Here is a 16,133-nt window from a genome sequence, read left to right on the forward strand (position 1 = left end):
AGCCATCACTGAAAAGTTGGAACATAGACTCACAGCAGAGACAAGAGAATATTTATTTTTGTGCCTTTCTTCCTATGTGTATTTCATGTCTTTTTCAAAACAAGTCCCCAGGAATCTCCAGATTCAATTACGTCCCTGTGCTTGGTTGCCTGCTGCAGGAGTCTTAGGGAGCCTTGTACAAATGCTGCTAGAGTTACTCGTTTACCAACATTAAACCCTAGAATAGAAGATGGAACAAAGCAGGACTCCTTCCTCCATAGAATGTGCTGCTTTCAGATGAGGTGGCAGCCGATGTAGAAAACTCTGGAAATTTTCCTTGGAACTAGACTGTAATGAGAGTTACTTTCCATGAACATAAGCTACTGTCTTTTCTTTGGCCCTTCCTTTCCTGTTTTTGAAGATAAACCAGGAAATAATCTTCTCTGAAGATACTTGATAAAAATTCTCCAAAAAACCAAAAACACCTTTCTACTTCATTGATAAAAATTCACTGCAGCTTTGGCACCTGGGTCTAGTTCAGCTGGTGGATATGCTGCTTGATGCATTCATCTTGATAGCCAGGTGTGCCAATCTCCTTGAGGAAGCCTATTCTATTTTTGGTAGCATGACAGGCCACTGAGAGGAGAAAAGGGCATAAGAACCATTAGATCTCCTGGAAATGCTTCTCTGGAAAGGCAATTTCATGACTAGTCTTCCAAGCAAATGACACCAAACTTCCCCAGATGCTCCTCAATCACTGTGTTGTATGTGAGAGGCATGGTCTTATTCCTGACCTTGGCTTGTCCACGTTTCAAAACGAGTTCCTGGATAGACTTCAGATTTGGAAATCCCCAGGTCCCATGAGGTTCCACTATGTAAGCTTCCACTATAAGCAGATTTTTAGGTTCTGCAGGGTGACTTTTACAAACACACCTCTAAAAATTTTCTTTAGGCAAAGGCTTGCAATGGTTCTCTGCATCAGTAAACTCATGCCATCAATCCTTTCGATGTATACAACAAAGGCCAAGGAATGTTTATCTGGCAATTCCAAGGCATAAGGTTTCACTTCTAGTCATCTGAGACACACTTGCATTGACACGAAATAGCCTTAAATAACACACGATTTTTTCAAACCAATAGATGAATATATTAACATATTTAAATTAATTTTCTTAAATGTGGTATAGATACACAATGGAATACTATATAGTCTTAAAAAGGGGTAAATCCTATTATTTAAAACAATATAGATAAATTTGGAGGACATCATGCTAGAAGGAATAAACCTGACAAAGAAAGACAAATACTGCATGATCTCATTTATATGTAGAATCTAACAAAGTTTAACTCAAAAAGTAGAAAGTGGAATAATGGTTATTAGAGGCTGGGAGTGGTGGGAAAAAAATGAGAAGTTGTTGATCAAAGGGTACAAGGTTTCAAATAGACAGGGAAAATAGGTTTTGAGATCTATTACACAGCAGCATGACGATAGTAAACTGTAATGTATTATATATTTCAAACTAACCGAGAGTAAATTTCAAATGTCTCACTACAAAAAATGATTGCTAAGTGAGCTGATAAATGTTATTTAACATGGCTTATTTCATATTATATACCTACATTAAAACATCCCATTGAATCCCATAAATGTATACATCTTTGTCAATCTAAAACACTAGTAATTAAAAAAAAGAGAAAAACTTTAAGAAATTCGGTTAGAGAAAAAATATTCTTTCATCTTAAAATTCCAGGAAACATACACACATCTATTTTTATTTCAACTGGCTTGCTCATTTCGTGATGTAGGTAAGTAAACTTTTAATATCATGAACAGTCTGAACCTAACACTCAGGAATAAAATGTTGATTTTTAATATTCAAAACAATATAATACTTTAAAAGACTCTAAAGCAACTGTTTAAAATTCTCTAAATGTCTAAATAAATAATTTCCTTCACTTTTTAGAGAAGAAAAGTTATTTGAATTTATATTTTTAAACTACATTTAAATTTAACAAATGAACCTAACAAATTTATTAAATAGATGAAAAAACAATTTGCCTCCTTCTCTAATTTTAAAATTGACAAACACCCAGCATTTAAATGCCTATTTATCTAATGTTACTGGAGTGTGAATAGTACTCAATAATAAATCTTTTCATATTTATATCCATGCTGTATATGAATATATGGGAATTTGCCAAACTCTATTTTACCACAGACTGAATGATAAGAATGAAAATGAGTTAGAAACTACTAATTTGGCCACCTTGTTTTCAGGACTAGCATTTATCATGACCTAACAGAATCAACAAATAAGAGCTTATAAATTGTCCATACACTTGCTATGTGCTGAGTGGTCTTCTGGCATGTTTATTTGCATTAATTGCTTCAATTTTACCAAAACCCTAGGATTTTGGCCGTATTATCCTCAGTGTACAGCTGAGGAGTCAAGCACAGAGAGGACATAAAACTATTCAGGTCATACAGCCCATAAGTGGCTGACCTGGGATGCAATCAGGACTCAGCTGATACTTAGTTTCAATCTTAACCATTATGCCAAACACACTCTAATCCAATGCTTGTTTTCATTCCTGACCTCACATTTTGGCTTTAAGTTTTCTAATTTAGTAAAAATAAAGAGAAACTTAAATACCATTTTTTAACCCTTAGCTAGTATGTAGAACTTGATTTTCAGTTTAAAGTACTTATTATTAAGTCTAAAACAACTAATTTAGTAGATTAATTCTAACAATGATATCCCTCTTCTGACTTAAAAAGGCAATAATTTTACTTTTAAAAGATATTGAATTTTATATTAAAAGCTAAAATGAGCCTATTATTATATAGAGTATTTGTGGTCTGCATGCACATCATCATCCATTGCGTGATCTAGTTTCTGAAAGTTTCAAAAACAATAATATAAAAATACTTTTGTTGAATAGTTAAATAATATTAAGTTTTCTCAGTGACTAAAATAAAATAGATTGCAATTACTGGTCAGTCACTTACAATGTGGTTTTAAATGTTATTTACTGAACATGTGAAGTTTTTTAAAAAACTCATTCTAACAACTATTCATTGCTTTTTCACATCTATTAAAAACAAAATTTCTGTTACTTGAAATCTATAAATTTTATTCAGATATAATCATAGTGCTAATCTTAAAAGATCTGTATACTTAGGATTATGGAAAACTTGTTTTCTATTTATACTTAGAAAATAAACTACTGCTTTCAGGTAGATCCAGTGAGGCAACTGTGACTCAAAATCATACGTTATTAAAATATTAATAGTATCATGCAGATGAAATTTTATGTATCTGCATGTTCAAGTTGTTTAATAATTCAGAAACTAAATTTTTATAAACTATAAAATGTAAACTAAAAATATAAAGAATTGCTTTTTCTCAGTTTTTAAATACTATCATTATTTCTAGTTGACAACACTAGATTTTAGATGCTGTCACTGTAGAAACTAGAAATGTCATGATTGACTCCGCTTTACTTTCTGCCTTCCTATTTCACACAAACAGAGCAGCACAAGAAAGGCCAGAAGTGCTACATTTTCTTTGCTGTTGTTGTTGAGATGCAGTCACTCTTGTCACCCAAGCTGGAGTGCAATGGTGCAATCTTGGCTCACTGCAACCTCTGCCTCCTGGGCTCAAGCGATTCTCCTGCCTCAGACTCTCAAGTAGATGGGGTTACAGGTGTGCATAACTATGCCAAGCTAATTTTGTATGTTCAGCAGAGACGGGGTTTCACCATGTTGGCCAGCCTGATCTCATTGGCCTCAGGTGATTCACCCACCTTGGCCTCCCAAAGTGCAGGGATTACGTGCATGAGCCATTGTGCCTAGCCAGAAATGCTACATTTCGATTCAAACACATTAGTACCCTTCTAGGGAGAATATATGTGTGAGCATATTAACTTGAAATTCATGGCATCTTTTGTTGAAGTACAGACTTCTATATGGCAAATAATAAAAACAGAAATCTAACACCACAATTGAATCAAAAAGTATCCTAAACCTTCTTAACCCATTGTTCCTTTTTTTACCAGAATGATTGTGATGGAGTGAGCATTTGCAGCATTGTAGGTCTTGAATAACCCACACTGTCTATTTCATCATTTTTGAGCTATGGCAGTAAGACATTTACGCGTTTTTTAAAAATGTTTCCTTTTCCTAATCCACCAATTTAGCATGATTTTCACAGCCTCACATTTTCAAAAATGGTTCATTCTGAAAAAAAATGGGATTAAACATACAATTTTTCCCCAAAAAGAGCAGAGTTACAAATTAACTCTATAGTCTGCAGTACAGAGAATAAATGATAAAGATGTAGAGTCATTTATTTTAGCTTCATACTTAGGAATAAAACACTTCTCAGGCTATAGGCCAAGAGCTTTCAGATATAGTAGCTTATAGAATGCAAAGAGACCTGGTAAACAAACATTCATTCCTATGCCTTAAGGCATAAATAATTCTTTCACCACTAATTACAACTATTAACCCAGAACTAGAGAAATCTAACATGTCATTATACCACAAAGCATTTTATTATTTTTATTTTAAATTCAGAAGGTACATATGCAGATTCGTAACATTGGTATATTGCATGATGTTGAGGTTTGGGCACTTAATAATCCCATTTCCCAAGCAGTATATATCATATCTGATAGTTTCTCAATACTTGTCTCCCTTCTTTTTTTCTTTTTAAAATTCCCAGTGTTTCCATCTTTGTTTCCATGTGCACCCAATGTTTAGCTCCCACATATAAGTGAGAACATGTGGTATTTATTTTTCTGATTTGTATTAATTTGCTTAGAATATGGCCTTCTGCTGTACACAAGTTGCTGCACAAAAAATTACTTTGTTATTTTCTGTGGCTGCATAGTATTGCATGTTGTATAAGTACCTCATTATTCTTATCCAATCTAAGATTCCTAAGTACCTAGTTTAATTATATTTCTTTGCTTTTGTAAATAGTGCTGCAATAAACATGTGATTGTTTAGTGTCTTCTTGGCAAACTACTTTATTCTCTTTTGGCTATACACCCACTGATGAGGTTGGTGGGTCAAATGGCAACTTTATTCTTAGTTCTTTGAGAAATCTCCAAACTGCTTTCCACAGGAGCTGAATTAATTTGCATTCTCACCAAGTGTATAAAGTCTCCTTTTTGGGCCGGGCGCGGTGGCTCACGCTTGTAATCCCAGCACTTTGGGAGGCCGAGGCGGGCGGATCACGAGGTCAGATCGAGACCACAGTGAAACCCCGTCTCTACTAAAAATATCCAAAAAATTAGCTGGGCATGGTGGCGAGTGCCTGCAGTCCCAGCTACTCGGAGAGGCTGAGGCAGGATAATGGTGTGAACCCGGGAGGCAGAGCTTGCAGTGAGCCGAGATTGCGCCACTGCACTCCAGCCTGGGCGACAGAGTGAGACTCTGTCTCAAAAAAATAATAATAATAATTTCCTTTTCTTCAAAACTACAACATCTGTTTTTTCACTTTTTAATAACAGCAACTCTAACTGGTGTAAAATGGTACCACACTGTCATTTTGATGTACATCACTCTGATGATTATGAATACTGAGCAATTTTTTGCATGTTTATTGCCAGCTCCTAGGTCTTCCTTTGAGAAGTGCCTATTTCATTTGTCTCCCTTTTTATTAAATTTCTCTTAAATTCTGTATGTTAATCCTTTTTATATGCAGTTTACAAATATTTAATTCCATAATGCAGGTTGTCTGTTTACTTGACTAACAGTTTCTTTTGCTGTGTAGAAGCTCTTTAATTAGATGGAATTTTTTATTTTTGTGTTGCACTCACTTTTAAAATGTTAGTCATAAATTTTCCTTAGGGGCCAGTATCTAGAACAATTTCTAGGTGTTCATCTAGGATTTCTATAGCTTGAGGTCTCACAGTTATTAATCTATCTTTAGTCATGTTTTTTATATGGTAAGAGGTAGGGGTCCAGTTTTCTTCTTCTGCACATGACTAACCAGTTTTCTCAGTACCATTTATTGAATAGGGAGTTAATTCCCATTCATCTATTTCTGTTGACTTTGTCAAAAATAGGTTGTAGAAGTGTACCTTTATTTAAGGGCTCTCTCATCTGTTCCAGGGGTCTACATGTATATTACTGTAACAGAATCATGTTACACTGGTAACTGTAGCTTGTAGTACAGTTTGAACTCAGGTAATGGGAGGCCTCCAGGTTCTTAGTTTTTGCATAAAGTTGCCTTGGCTATTTCCATATGAACTTTAGAATAGTATTTTTTCCTATAAAAAATGGCATTGATAGCATGATAGAAATAACACTTAATCTGTAGGTTGCTTTAGTCAGCCTAGACATTTCAATTATATTGATTATTCAATTCAATGAGCATGGAATACTTTTCCATTAATATTTAGGTTGTCTCTAATTTCTTTCAGCAGTATTCTGTGGTTCTCCTTGTAGAGATATTTTACTTCCTTGATTTAATGTTATTTCTAGGTATTATTTTTTGTTAGTGTCTATTGTAAATAGAACCATGTTCTTAATTTTGTTCTCGGCTTCAATGGTATTGGTGTGCAGAAATGCTATTCATTTGTCTATATTGATTTTATATTCTGAGGCTTTGCTGAAGTCATTTTTAGGCTTAGGAGTCTTTTGGTGAAATTTAGGTAGAAAATTAAGTCATCAGTGAAGATAATTTGACTTTCTCTATTGTTACATATATGCCTTTTATTTTGTTAGATTGCTCTGGCTAGGACTTCCAGAACTATGTTGATAGGAAGGTTTACGGTAGAATTCTGGTCTTCTTTCTATTCATAAGAAGAATTCATCCACACTGGCTTGTTCTGTATGATGTTGGCTGAGAATTTGTAATAGACGACTCTTACTTTTTTGAGGTATGTTTTGTCATTGCCTAGTTTGTTGAGAATATTTTCATAAATACTGGATTTTCTTGAGTGCTTTTTCTGCATCTATTTTGTTAACCATATATCTTTTTGCTATTATTTTTACAAGGTAAATTGCACTTATTGACATGCATATAATGAAACATTCTTGAATACACAGAATAAAACTCACGATGGTGGCAAAATACTTTTTTATTTGCTCATGAATTCAGCTTGCTGGTATTTCATGGAGAATTTGTTTTAATGTTCACAGGAATATTGGCCTGTGTTTTTCTTTTGTTGTTGTGTCTTCACTAGATTCTAGTATCAAGAAAATACTGATTTCATATAATGAGTTAGGGTGGAATCTCACTTTGATTTTCTTGGAATACATTCAGTAGAGTTAGTACAAGCTCATCTTTGTATATGTGGTAGAATTTGGCTGTGAATTCATCTGATCCAGGGATTACTATTATTATTATGCTGAGACAGTTTCACTCTTGTTGCCCAGGCTGGAGTGCAATGGCATGATCTCAGCTCACCACAACCTCCACCACCCGGGTTGAGGCAATTCTCCTGCCTCAGCCTCCAAAATAGTTGGGATTACAGGCATATGCCACCACGCCTGGCTAATTTTTGTATTCTTAGTAGAGACAGGGTTTCTCCCTGTTTTTCAGGCTGGTCTTGAACTCCCAACCTCAGGTGATCCACCTGCCTCGGCCTCTCAAAGTTTTGGGATCACAGGCATGAGCCACCATGCCCAGCCATCCAGGGCTTTTCATGATTGGTATGTTTTGTATTACTTATTCAATCTCATTATACATTTCATACATTTTTGCTCTGTTCAAGACTTCTGTTTCTTCTGGTTCAATCTTGGAGAGTTGTAGGTATTCAGAAGATTATTTATTTTCTATAAATTTTGTAATTTGCATGCAGTGATATTCATAGTAGTCTTTAAAACTTTTTTTAAAATTTATGTAGGATTAGTGATGATTTCACAACTCTGAAATTTAAATAGATGCAGGATAAAAGTTTGACATAATTTAACATCCCTTTATGATAAATCTTTGAAAAAATTAGGTATAGAAAAAATCATCTCAAGCCAATAAATCTCATGTATAGCAAAAAACACCTAAGAACATACTAAACAGGAGAAGTTGTAAGCTTTTACTCTGTGAGCTAGAACAAGGATGTCTACTTCCTTCAGTCCTCCTAAACATGGTACAAAATGCTCAAGACAGAGAAATCAGAGAATAAAATCAAAGGAATTCAGATTTAATAAAACAAGTTAAATTATCCTGTTTGAAGATGACATAATCTTATGTATAGAAAAGTTGAACACTTTACTAAAAACTCAGAACTATTAAATTCATTAAACTTGCAGAACACAAAAGCAACATCCTAAAGTCAGTAGGACTTCCATACCCTAACAACTATCTCAAAATGAAATTTAAAAACAATCTTATCCACAATAACTGTAGTAACTATATTTTGAAATAAACTCAACCAAAAACTTGAAACACTTTACATTATACTCTAAAGAATATTAAATAATACAAAAATGGACAATATTACTCATTCATGAATTGGCATTAATATTGTTAACTATCTATATTACACAAAATGATCTACGGATATAATGCAACCTCTGTCAAAATAGCAGTAACATACTTAAAAAGGTGACAGTTTCTTAGGGAAAAGACAGTATCTTCAATAAATGGTGTTGAGAAAACTTTCTATCCACATTCAAAGCAATAAAATGAGATCCTCATCTCAGAACTCAAAATAGTTACTTAAACATAAGACTGGAAACTCTAAAACTACTATAAAAATATAGACTAAAAGGCTCACAACATTGGTCTGGGCAATGACTTTTAAAATTTAACCTCAAAATCCCAGAGAACAAAAGAAAAATTGGATAGATTATTTCAAATTAAAAACCTGCTGCACAGAATCTAATACAATTGTTACAAAACAACTAAACAATGGGAGAAAGTATTTGCAAATTATTGAGTGACAAGGGGATAATATAAAAAATATGCAAGAAACTCAAATGACTGCACAACAAAAAACAAATAACTATGAGCAAAAGGCTTAAATATTTTTCAAGAAAAGACATGGCCAAGAGATATATTAAAAAATGCTCAGTGTCAATTATTGTCAGAGAAAGGCAACAAAAAATACCTATGAGCTGTCAAATCACTCTGCTTACAATAATTCTTACAAAAATGAAAAAGAAAAATGCATTGGTAAAGATGTAAAGAAAATTCTTGCACACTATTGGTTTGAATGTAAATGAGGACAGTCATAAAAAAAAGAGATTTCTGAAAAAAATTTAAAATCAATCTACCATATAATACAGTAATTGCACTTTCAGATATATATTCAAGATAGAATAAGAATGAACAAATACTTGCACTTCTATTTCGTTTGCAGCACTATTCACAATAGCCCAAATATAGAATTAACAGTTCAACATCTAATACATAAATGAATACAATATGGTATATATATATGAAATGGATTTATCTTTAAAAAATATATTATTTTCAACGATATGGATTAATTTGGAAGAGATTAGTTGAATTAAGCTAGTCACAGGAAGACTAGTACCTCATGATTCCACTTAGATATGGATTCTAAAAAACTTAATTTCTTTCAAGTACAGAGTAAAACAGTGACCACCAGGTGCCAAGGTATTTAGAAGAAAAGGGGGGCTGGAAAAATGTCTATCAAAGAATACATAACTACAGTGGCATAGGAAGAATAAGTTCAAGAAATTTATTGTACAGCATGGTGGCTATAATGCATAAAAGTGTATTTGTATTTTTGAAAAATATTAAGACAATGCCATGTGGTCTCACCGCAAAAATGTTAACTCTGTGAGTTAATGCATTTATTACATATGACTAAGCATTTAACAATGTATATATACTTCAAAATATCATATTTTAAAGAATAAATACCCATTTCACCTATCAAGTTAAAATATTTTGAAAACTTTATAGAAAGTTAACAGTATTTCAAATATGGTCTGCATTTGTCATAAACTTGCCTGAATAGTACTAACAATATATGGCTTTGTGCTGTTTTGTCATTTGTCAATTATAACCATAGAAATTCTGATAGTTAACATCATGTTCTGGACACAGCACAGTGCCAGGGAGAAGCCAATGTACTTTAGGGCTTTTACTTTAAGTTTGAGACTCCTGGAGTTTCTGGTGATGATAATGGAATGAAAGACAGTAAAAGTGCAGGCATTGCTGGTGGTCCTATGACTGGCCACTCTGTGAACATAGTAAACAAGTTTGCCAGCAAAATAACAGAAAATCTTTTAATTCAAAAACTGGCATAATCTTCACGTTTTCCAGAGAAAACAGCCAAGGAGTTGGCTACAGTTAGGTGACTAAGTATAAAAACTCTATGCTAAACTTCACCCAATAAAAAAATTATACAAAATAACAGTGAAAAATTCCTTCAAACTGTACTATCAATATCAAACATTATTCAAATTTAAAATCTACACAGGTAATTTTATTATTTTGCAAATTTTAACATTCACAGTTAAATACAGAAAATTCTGCATGGAAACATAAGTTGTGCTACATCACAAAACATTAAAAATTCCTTATCATTAACTGTTAGAAATTTAATTTCAAAGATATGTTTTATATTTGACACACTTTGTGTAAGAATCTTTTAAAATTTTTCTTTTACAAACAAAGAAAAACAATGCTAAATGATTTAACTCTCTCCCCTGTGGATTGTGTATGCATTTATCTTTATCTGATGTCAAAGATGTATTGATAATCAAACTCTCCAGTTAAAACCAACTTTTAGTACATTAAAAATACCAACTTTCAGGCTGTGAGCAGTAGCTCATGCCTGTAATCTCAGCACTTTGGAAGGCCGAGGTGGGCAGATAACCTGAAGTCAGTAGTTTGAGACCAGCCTGACCAACATGGAAAAACCCTGTCTCTACTAAAAATACAAAATTAGCCGAGCATGGTGGTGCATGCCTGTGATCCCAGCTACTTGGGAGGCTGAGGCAGGAGAATCACTTAAACCCAAGAGGCAGAGGTTGTGGTGACCTGAGATTACCATTGCAGTCCAGCCTGGGCAACAAGAGTGAAACTCCATCTCAAAAAACAAAACAAAAAAAACAACTTTCTAATCATAATCTACAAAGTACTATGTGAAATGACATGGCATAAAAATAAAAGTGAGAACACTGTAGCCATAATACAGAAAAAGAAGGTCTGTGATGCATGCATAGTTTGAATACATGTAAGAAAAAAAAACTGAAGATAATCAGAAAATAAAGGCAAAATTTATCTTCAAATGCAAGTGTCAGCTGTGCAGCCTGGAAATGTTCTCTCCACATGAAGAGTCAATGTTATTTCTTCACCATTGATATTTTCCATCTCTAACTTGAACTTGCAAACTAACTCCAGCAGAAATTATAGAACACCTGTTACATGAGAAGCACTGTCATTTTTGTTTGCTACATTCAATATATCAAAACATCCTTGCCGGGTGTGATGGCTCACACCTGTAATCCCAGCACTTTGGGAGGCTGAGACTGTCAGATCACCTGAGATCAGGAGTTCAAGACAAGCCTGGCCAACATGGTGAAACCCCATCTCCACTACAAATAGAAAAATTAGGCAGGTGTCATGGCAGGCACGTGTAATCCCAGCTACTGGGAAGGCTGAGGCAGGGGGACTTGTTTGAACTCAACAGGTAGGGGTTGCAGTGAGCTGAGATCATCCCACTGCACTCCAGCCTGGGTGACAGAGTGAGACTCGGTCTAAAAAAACAAAACAAAACAACAGACAAAAAAAAACAAAAAAGACAAACCCAAAATCCTCATGACTCATGAAGCCTCCAAAGTAGTTACATGAATAAATTGGCTCAACAGATAAATTTACTTCTGTCAATTTCAGAAAGTAAAAGGAACAACAACTAAAGAATAGTAGGCTTATAGAAGGTTCTCGAATTGAACACAATGAAATGCTCTAACTAAAAACGTATAAATATAATATTTATGGAATTACATTTAAAAATTATTTCATGTGCCCTACTAAATTTTATGAAAATTAATTACTAACCAGATCACAATGAATACTTATTATACTATAAAACAAAAAACAAATTATAAGAAACAGGAAAAGTATGAATCCGTACAGTAATGAATTAAATAAAAAGTATAGATTTGCATTCAACATTCTTGAGGTTTTTAGTTTTCTAGTAAATTAGACACCTTATTAAAATAATTTGTTCTAATGTTTCTTTTTTCTGAAAATAAGTAAAACTCATAAACACACAAACACACTCTACGATTCTATTACAATTAAGGTATATCATTAGACTAATGTGTATATTTAACTTTATGTGAATCAGAATTCAAAGTCTGTATGTGTTTGCAGGCAGAGTTCACATGTTCAAAGAAAAATGTATAACAAATATTAAAAAATACTTATTCAGGACTTAGAAACGTCTGGATTTTATTTATATTTTTCTATGATTTTTATTATGACCATAAAAATAAAAGATACAGCATGAAGTAATTTTTGAGTTGAATTATATCATTACTAACTTCCTAAAAAAAAAAAACTAGGTTTTTTCAATGAAAATAGCATAATTTGAATGCAATTATAACTCTCCAATTTTCTTATTTTAAAGTTATATACAAATAATTTACCTAACAAATTTAGTTTTGGGTAATTTTCTACACTCAACAGTCTGATTCAGTGTAATGGCTGGAGAGTCAGTATCTTAGTTATTTCAACTGTGAAATATCTGATGTTGACATAGGCTTAATTTTGAAGTAAATGTCTTTTTCACATTTACTGCATTTTTAAAAATATATTTTACTATGAACTCTTGATTTTTTTAGCTGTCTTTTTTTAACAATTCTTCATTCAAAATCATTACATTTATTAGGTTTTTCTCCAACATAAATTCCCCAATGTTGAACAAGTTTTGAGAAACTGCTTCAGGGTTTTCCTCTAATACAAAATCTGCACAATAATATCTATGACACAAGTAATCGGACTACAACCCCCTGTATATATGTACTGTTTGTCTTCAGAATGCTCTTCTTCACTTTAATGGTTTATATTTTCTGAAATATTTTGACAGTAATTCCACTTACAATGCTTTTATTAAGCATGAGTTCTTGGATGTTAAGATATGAGCAGATATCAATGGCTTTTCCAAGTTCTTTATAATTGTACAACTTTTTCTCAAGTATAAATGCTTTCTTGTGCAATAAAATGTGAGCACTAGTTAAAAGTTTTGTCACATTCTTCACACACGTAGTTTTCTACAGTATGAATTGTCTAACCTACAATCAAGAGTGACAACCATTTAAAGTCTTTGACACATTCTTCACATTTCTGGGGTCTGGGACCATTATGATTTATATTTTCAGAAGTTTGAGGTGGGCCAGGCATGGTGGCTCATGCCTGTAATCCCAGCAAGTTGGGAGGCCAAGGCAGGTGGATTATGAGGTCAGGAGATCAAGACCATCCTGGCTAACACAGTGAAACCCCGTCTCTATTAAAAAATACAAAAATTTAGCTGGGTGTGGTGGCAGGTTCCTGTAGTCCCAGCTACTCATGAGGCTGAGGCAGGAGAAAGGCGTGAACCTGGAAGGCGGAGCTTGCAGTGAGCTGAGGTCATGCTACTGCACTTCAGCCTGGGTGACAGAGCGAGACCCCATCAAAAGAAAAAAAAAAAGTTCGAGGTGTTGTTAAAAGCATTGTCCCACCTTTTAGGTTTGCAGTGTTTTTCTTCAATATAAGTTATTTTATGTCTGCTATGAATTGAGGACTCGTAAAAGGCTTTGCCACATTCTTCATGCTAGTAGGATTTCTCTCCAGTATGAATTGTGTGTAATAAGTGTTGAGAACTTGTTAAAATCTTTGTGACATTTTTCACATTTGTTGGAATTCTCTCCAGTATGAACTACCTTATGTTTAGTAAAGGTTAATAATACACAAAAGGCTTTGCCACATTAACATTAGTAGAGTTTCCATCCATTATGCATTATCTTATGTTTTGTAAGGCTTAAGTACCAGTTAAAAGCTTTCCCACATTCATCACAAGTGTAAGGTTTCTCTTCAGTGTGAAGTTGCTCATGGTTAGTAAGGGTTGAGGATTGGTAAAAAGCTTTCCTACATGCTTCACTATGAATTCTTTTATGTTTACTAAGGGCTGAGGATTCATAAAAGCCTTTGCCAAATTCTTCACATTTGTATAGGGTTTCTCTTTAGCATGAATTCTTATGTTAAGTAAAGGCTGAGAATACACCAAAGCCTTTCCCCACTTTTCACAGTTGTAGGGTTTCTCCGCAGTATGAATTTCCTTATGTGTAATAAGGATTAAGGACCAGTTAAAGGCTTTGCCCCATTCTTCCCATGTGTAGGGCTGCTGCCCAGTATGAATTCTCCTATGGCTAGTAAGGTTTGAGAAATTGTTAAAAGATTTTCCACATTCTTCACATTTGTAAGCCTTCTCTCCAGTATGAATTCTGTTATGTATACTAAGGTTTGATGGCTGGTTAAAAGCTTTGCCACATTCCTTACATACGATGGGTGTATCTCCACTATGAATTCTCTTATATTTAGTAATGGTTGATGGGTGGTTAAAAGCTTTTTCCACATTCTTCACGTTTGAAGGATTTTTATCCAGTATGAATTCTCTTATGTGTTGTAAGGGATGAGGAGTCACAAAAGCCTTTGCCACATTCTTCACATTTGAAGGGCTTCTCTCCAGTATGAGTCCTCTTGTGTATAGTAAGGGATGAGGAGTCTCACATTTGTAGGGTTTCTGTCTACTATGAATTATCTTATGTTTAGTAAGTGTTGATAGGTGGTTAAAAGCTTTGCCACATTCTTCACATTTGTAAGGCTTTTCCCCACTATGAATTATCTTATGTTTAGTAAGGGTTGATTTGTGGTTGAAAGCTTTGCCACATTCTTCACATTTGTAGGGTTTTTCCCACTATGAATTCTCTTATGTGTAGTAAGGGATGAGGAGTTGCAAAAATCTTTGCCACATTCTTCACATTTGTAGGGTTTTTCTGCACTATGAATTCTCTTATGTGTAGTACGGGATGAGGAGTCACAAAATTCTTTGACACGTTCTTCACATTTGGAGGGTTTCTCTCCAGTATGAGTCCTCTTGTGTGTAGTAAGGGATGAAGAGTCACAAAAGCCTTTGCCACATTCTTCACATTTGAAAGGTTTCTCTGCACTATGAATTCTCTTATGTTTCATAAGGGTTGATGACTGCTTAAAAGCTTTCCCACATTCTTCACATTTGTAGGGTTTCTCTCCAGTATGAATTCTCTTATGTTTAGTAAGGGTTGATAGCTGGTTAAAAGCTTTGCCACATTCTTCACATTTGAAGGGTTTCTCTCCAGTATGAATTCTCTTATGGTTATTAAGGTTTGAGGACTGATTAAAAGCTTTGCCACATTCCTCATATTTGTAGGATTTCTCTCTACTATGAATTATCTTATGTTTAGTAAGGGTTGATGGGTGGTTAAAAGCTTTGCCACATTCTTCACATTTGCAGGGTTTTTCCCCACTATGAATTATCTTATGTTTAGTAAGTGTTGATAGGTTGTTAAAAGCTTTGCCACATTCTTCACATTTGTAGGGTTTTTCCCCACTATGAATTCCCTTATGTGTAGTAAAAGATGAGGAGTTGCAAAAGCCTTTGCCGCATTCTTCACATTTGAAGTGTTTCTCTCCAGTATGAATTTTCTTATGGGTAGTAAGGTGTGAGGACTGGTTAAAAGCTTTGTCACATTCTTCACATTTGTAGGGTTTCTCTCCAATATGAATGCTCTTATGTGTAGTAAGGTGTCAGGACCAGTTAAAGGCTTTGCCACATTCTTCACATTTGTATGGTTTCTCTCCAGCATGAATTATCTTATGTGTAGTAAGGTATGAGGACCAGTTAAAGGCTTTGCCACATTCTTCATATTTGTAGGAATTCAGTCTAGTATGAATGCTTTTATGTTGAATTAGATGTAAAAACATGCAAAATGATTTGTCACATTTGTTACATTTAAAAGGTTTCTTTTTAGTATGTCTTATCTTATATCTATTTGAATTTGAAAATTTATAAAAGACTTTTACATATTTATAACATAGAAATGTTTTGCTCTGGGTAGCTGTGAAACATTTGTTAAGTTTCTCATAAACTCTTTTGTGCATTTTACAATCATCCACAATTTTACAGTCTTTTCTTAGTGG

General features: G+C 34.0%; 1 pseudogene; it reads right to left on the reverse strand.

Annotated features, from left to right (window-relative positions):
* Positions 1-511: 511 nt before the first annotated feature.
* On the reverse strand, positions 512-1,072 carry LOC116470576 (ribosomal protein uL30-like; annotated as a pseudogene).
* Between the last annotated feature and the right edge of the window lie 15,061 nt (positions 1,073-16,133).

Source organism: Hylobates moloch, unplaced genomic scaffold (assembly GCF_009828535.3).
Source record: "Hylobates moloch isolate HMO894 unplaced genomic scaffold, HMol_V3 SCAFFOLD_6, whole genome shotgun sequence".
NCBI lineage: Eukaryota > Metazoa > Chordata > Mammalia > Primates > Hylobatidae > Hylobates > Hylobates moloch.